The sequence below is a fragment of the Lepisma saccharinum genome, chromosome 2, assembly GCF_977018435.1.
Source record: "Lepisma saccharinum chromosome 2, izLepSacc3.1, whole genome shotgun sequence".
In the NCBI taxonomy this organism is placed as follows: Eukaryota; Metazoa; Arthropoda; class Insecta; order Zygentoma; family Lepismatidae; genus Lepisma; species Lepisma saccharinum.
Window position 1 is genome coordinate 10,292,320 of NC_139230.1, and position 6,677 is coordinate 10,298,996.

Below are 6,677 nucleotides of genomic sequence, written 5' to 3' on the forward strand. Positions count from 1 at the left end.
TTCTTAGTAAAGCATATTTGAAGTCAAAGTAATTGCATATCTTTGTTTCTACAACAAAAACTCTCCCCCCCCAGGACATTTTCGGTGGGGGAGAATGTTTAATTTGAATTTGAGTTTAAAAATTTTGGGTGCGTTGGCACTTAAAGGCTATTTTGCACCCATCACGTCATACGAGGTCCAACCTCTTACCATAACTAAAATAACTGCAATGTCGTTAACTAAGATCATAAAATATTCTGACCGGTTAAAAGCTGAGGCTGTAAAGAGACAGTCAGCACACATAAGGACAAAACATTAGACAACACACACATAGTCCTAAGAAGATTATACTGGCCGTAAGTCCAGACGCCAGAGCCTCGCTAGTCTACAAAATGCAGCCCAGGGTGTAGGTGTACTACGTGGAAGGATCCCCATGCCCCCCCCCCCCCAGGATTTCCCACCCTGCCCCTTTTTAATGGAAATGTAGGTAGCATTCATATGAAGTGATAGGAAAACCACACCAACCTGTCTTGTTGGCCGGCGGCTTGGTTTGAACCTATGAATGTCACTAATATTCGTAGACATTGCTCTACTGCAGGACTTTTTACAGAATTCTCCATTTGGGGGTGCGAGTTCGTAATTAGGGGGGGTGAGATTAAATTTGGAGCCACGGTCACCATATAATTGCCCTTTGTGAAAAACATTTAGGGGAGTGTTGAGGAAACTTGGGGGGGGGGGATGTTAGGGGTGTGTGGTCCTTCTGTGTGTTCAGATAAATTGAAGCATTTGTTCATTGCCGCAGAACCCTACATATTAGGTATTTGACTGAGTTCACATGTGGAATGTTGCCTCTTTATTAAGGAATAACTTGTTTCATGAAGGTTCTGCTCATCAGTTAGTTTTCCCAGGAAGTTGCAACAGAAGTCGTACCGCTTCTCTTTTCCCGTCCAAAGAATTTTCCATAAGCTCGTTTCTGGTACATTAGGCTCCCGACAGCACGTCGCAAAGATTTCTATCCACTGCGCACTGAAGATTGGCGAATGGGGGCTTCAAGGCGGGGGTCTCCCTTGTTGCACAACACTTTTGCTACCTTGTGTTCTGACGTCAGACGAGGAATGCCTACGTTGATAGTTAGGTCTGTTAGGTTTGGTTCTCTTAGCACAAATACATTGCAAATTTATTATTTATGCTAAGAGAACTAAACTTAGATAGCCTAACCTAACAACGTAGACATTTAGCCTAAAAATAAAAGCAGTCTCTGCTGACGACAGAACACAAGGTTTCGGAAGTGTTGTACGATAAGGGAGACCTTCAAGGAGCTCGACACAGTGGGGGGGGTCTCACTTATCGCACAAGCCTCAACCAACCTCTCGGCCCTTCCCCTTGTGACGTCAGCGCGGGATGCCTTTGTTGTTAGGTTGAGTCTGTTCTCTTAACATAAATACACATGCAGTTTTATTTATGCCAAGATAACTAAGCCTAAACTAGCAACAAAGGCATTTAGCCTACCAATAGCCCAATCTAGTTCACTGCATTTTCTGACACTCTTCGCACCTACGCGTCTAGATTGTTACTAAGTGCAACACCGAGTCGTCTACATCGTTGATTTGGTGTCTGCACTACGTTCTGGGGTGTACAGCGTGGTATAGTTGAAGTCCTGATTGGAAGGCCAGTTCGGTATTTTTGGTATAGCTCGAGAAGAAACCGACTTGACGCGGATCTGGTTTCGAGCCAGCATCTGTTTTTCTGACAAGCTGTTGTGACTTTCACCTGCAGTGTTTATAGACATCCAACACGAACTGCAACGACGTTACACTCCCAAGGTGTTCACATTGTATATAATAAAATAAAATAAGAAAAATAGCAGAACATAGTAACAGAATTTTAGCAAAAATAACCGAAACTTCACGTTATGAAATCTCTAAAGAAACTGAATTGGCAACATGTTATTTACTCCACGTGGACTTGACAAGTACTGTCAGTTCCTAAAACGGACGCTATTTGTGGGAAAGGTTTCAGTGGAGGATATATTGGCTCCACGTGGACTTGACATACAGTTGTCAGAGGAAAACTGATCATTCGGAACTTTCTTTGAAGTAAAGTGACGTTCGAATCAGGACTTCAACTTTACGTGTTAACCAATCAAATGAACGATTAAAATATCAGACAGGAATTTGTTGAATCTTCTGACCTCGAACACCGCTTTTCTTGCGTACAGTGTCTACAATTTCCTTGCAACAGCCTGACAAGGGACGGGATGTACAGTCACCGGCAATAAAAATGGGACACCTAGATCCTGAAATACTCGCTTCCCTGCGAGGCGTTGTGTGTGTTGCCTAACTTTAAGGCGATAAGTGAATATTAGTACAAAATTTTCTATGACGACTTCTACCACCGCAGTAGAATTTGGCAACACACACAACGTTTTGCAGGGAAGCGAGTATTTCAGGATCTAGGTGTCCCGTTTTTATTGCATGTGACTGTACCTGCACTACACCTGTTGTCAAAGTGAGTGCAACGAGATTGAAAAAGTGCAGCGAATTAGACGAGGCTGCCGAAAGGATTTCGGCTGACATCGGAAGGCGAAGGGCGGGAAGGTTGGTTGAGGCTTGTGCGAGAAGTAACACACTCGACACTGACTGGGTGTAGAATCTACGTTTGTGCAGAGAGAAACACCATCGAGAAAACATTCATTCGAAGCCCTCCATCAGAACAGATACTACCGGCTTGGTGGCGAGAATGTGAGGTGGCCACTTTCGATCTCGCCAACGAAGTTCTCTGGTTCCTAGAGGGGGAGCAGGGTGGGCCACTGTCCCCCAGAGAAGTGGCTGCCCTCTAATGCATCCTCCACCAAGCTTTTAGAAAAAAAAAGTTCTAATCAATACATTTTAAGGTGAATGGATTTTAAGGTGCAAAATTATGGCCGGGAAAGTGGGAAAAAAATTCTGAAAATGTTTTTAAAAAAGTGGGAAAAAAAGGTACTAATAAAGTACCTTTGTTCAGGTCTAAACCAGTAGCATTATATATTCTTTGCCAGCCCCGTAGCGGAGTAGTTAGCACATCGCGCTACGACGCTAGGGGTCCTGGGTTCGAATCCCAGCCTGGGCATGGATGTTTGTGAGTGTCCATTCATCAATTTCATCACTCATCCCCATCTTCGCAAATTAGCCAAAGTGGCACAAGAAAGCGAAGTAAAATAATGCAAATCAATAAATTAACATTCTGTTCAACATTAATGTTGAATACAACATTGTAGCATGTAACATAATTAGTATTTACATAGAGTAACCAGTATTTAGGAAGTACACGTGGCATTTACTGGGTTTCAACCAACTTGTTACGCTCAACATTTCTATGTTTTAGATTGTAAGTCGCTGATCTTTGAGGTAAGACGATACTTATATGTGGAGAAACTCCGCTCAATATCAACTGAAACCATTTTATAGCCCTCGTTCTGCTCTACAAAATGATTCTGTAGAATTTTATGTAGCTGCTCAAGAAAAATGAAAAGAGTTTATTGTTTGTCCATTTTTTTAACAAAACATGAGGGAAAAGGAAGGAAAAGATTGCTAAAGCATCAAAGAGCGGGAAAAAAGTGAATAAATGCGCTAATCGCAAGAAAAGGTTCAAAAAGGTGCAACAAAGTATGTTCATTTTTAATTGATTTCATATCCAAAATACATATCTCAAACGATCAGTATGAACACAGCTATATTTTTGGAAAGGTGCCGCACCTTAAAACTCGTTTCCTAGTTACTACAATATTCAGTATTCTCTATTAACTTTGAAACTTTCAAAACTTTGCCACCCTGGTCCCTCCTTGCAGTGAACAATGGAGCACACTAAAGAGTTGTGAATCACCCTTACAGCTTTTCGTGACTCTCATTGACAATAGAACAAATGTCGCGATGTTGACGTAAGGATTTCATTAATGCCAGGCTAATGGTAACAGATTTGCACATCTGCTGCGCGGTCATGCAACAAAAACCGCACAAGCAGCATCTTTACTATGCATAATGAGAACGTAAAAACCTCTTATCTTTTGCCGTTATTATGACAAAAGCTTCTGTCCAACTTTACGGTCAGTATGAAGTACTTTTCTGCACGAATAGTCAAATTAAAGCTACTGTTTCACGGGAAATAGAAGAACAAAATTAAATTAAACATGAAACATGATAATGAATTTGGAAAATTCTTTATTCAAGCCTCTATTTATAATTATACTTCCAGAATATTACATGCGCGAGGAGAGATAACGGAAATACGTCACACAGTTGTTATTGCTCGCTGTAAAATAAATTCGAAACACAAGGTTATATTTTCTCATGTATGTAATGAGAGAGAACTAGTCTCGAAATATTAAGATATGTCCTATTCTTTCTACGTGCTGAAATTAAACGGATTTGATTAGAATTAGAACTCTTAAATATCATCTTCGACAAAAACGGGTGATAATGAAGAATGATTTTCGAGCCGGATGATGATATAACCAAATCAAGGCCAATATGAACTCCATTTTAATCAACCCAAACATAACCTAATCAAACTGGCCTAACTCCCATCATGAAATATTAATTAGCTATTATTTATTGTTTAAAATAAAGAATATATAATGTTTAATATTTCTGCAGTTGAATATGCTTTTCATACAAATATTAAACTTATCCTGACCAACATTTGTATCTGAACTTAACAAAATATGACCTTGTATCAACCCGAGGTCTGAAACAAGATAACCACCACTATGTAATAAGAAATAGTTATTTCGTATCCAGGGCAGAGGCGCAAACACGAATTTTTATCTGGGGGGGCAAGTACCAGGATAAACGTGCCAATAATAATAATAATTTTAATAATAATAATGCTAATAATAATAATGTTATATTATTATTATTATTATTATTATTATTATTATTATTGATTTCCTTTATTGTACTTCGCTTATTGTGCCACTTTTGGCTAATTTGCGAAGATGGAAATGAGTGATGATATGATGAAATTGATGAATGGACACACAAACATCCATGTCCAAGCCGGAATTCGAACCCGGGACCAACATTATTATTATTATTATTATTATTATTATTATTATTATTATTATTAGTAGTAGTAGTAGTAGTAGTAGTATCAAATATGTTATTACTCTTGTAAATTATGCAAAAAGGGGGTAGAAGTTGGTGCTAAAGCATTTGTGTTCGAACAAAAGATTTGATTTATTTTTTCAACACGTTCAAATTGACATTAATAATGGAAAACAAGTACACAAACTATTTTTCAAAGACAGAAAATGCTTGATAAATGCATTCCAAATATATTTTTTTTTACATTGTATAGACTAACTTTCGTGCACGATAAATGTTTCACATATATGCAACATGGAGCGACGTGGACACTAAATTGTGTACGTATTCAAAGTTTATTTAATGCATATCATATTGAATGATTGATTTGGTGTTTTAAGACCACTTTATGCACAGTAAGGCTAATCGGGACTGGACCTACAGTTTAAAGTGGGATCCGAACCACTATGTGCCTCCACCGGGCATCGAACCCTTGATTACAATACTAATTATATACAACTTATATTATTTAAATATATTACACAACCAATTCATCAACCTTACAATAAACCAACAGCAAAAATTACATAAATTGTCTCTCAAATGTATACGTTCCCTTTCCTCCAAACAATTGTTCATTCATTCAGAAAATTTTTGGATCCAATTTTTGCAGGCTGAAATCAATATTGATTTAATAGGGCGCAAATAATTTCACGAGACGCCAATGAATTCTCTCTTTCACAACTTTTGTGCCTCACCGATGATGTAATGGTAACATCGTCACTTTGGAATCAAGGGATCCCGTGTTCGATACCCGGTGGAGGCACATGGCACAGTGGTTCGGATCCCACTTTAAACTAGGTCCAGTCCCGACTAGCCTTTCTGTGCGTAAAGTGGACGTAAAACCACAAATCAATCAATCAATTTTACAACTTATTTCCAGTTCGGCGCCCAGGGCCGATTCCCGCCGCCCCCTAGCTAAGCAGGTTGATTTGGTTTGATTTGGTGTTTGAAGTCCACTTTGTGCACAGTAAGGCTAATCGGAACTGGACCTACAGTTTAAAGTGGGATCCGAACCACTTGTGCCTCCACCAGGCAGGTAATGCCAGCGAAGCGAGCAAGAAAATTTTACGAAAAGTATTTACATTTGCATAAAATTTGAAGTTGTGGGTGGTAATTTCCCTCTGCAGGTACACTCGGCCGTCAATGTTTGCCCCCCTTTGACCCCTAGAACTCATTCCCATCCAAGGTTAGGGGTGCAATGCCCCCCTGTGATTGCGCCACTGATCCAGGGAGATCCTGTAGCTATCTATGGATCCTGCATTAGAGAATATTTCGTATCTTTATATGTCCCGGGTTCAGTCTCTAGTGCAAGAACGTTTGCCCAATGGTTCAGATCATACTTTGAATTAAAGACCCAGTCACTATGAGCACAAAGTGAGCTCAAAGCGAGCTTTGACAATTTTTGTTGTTGTTGTTGTTGTTTCTTTACATCTTTCTAATTTAGACAGACAGAATGGTGACAAACTTAAGAAAAATACAAATTGAACTTGTATACAATTTACTTTTCAATTATCTATTAAAATTAAATTAAAATTTCGTTGCTGGGTATCATAGTGTTACTTTCTCAAAGTTCAT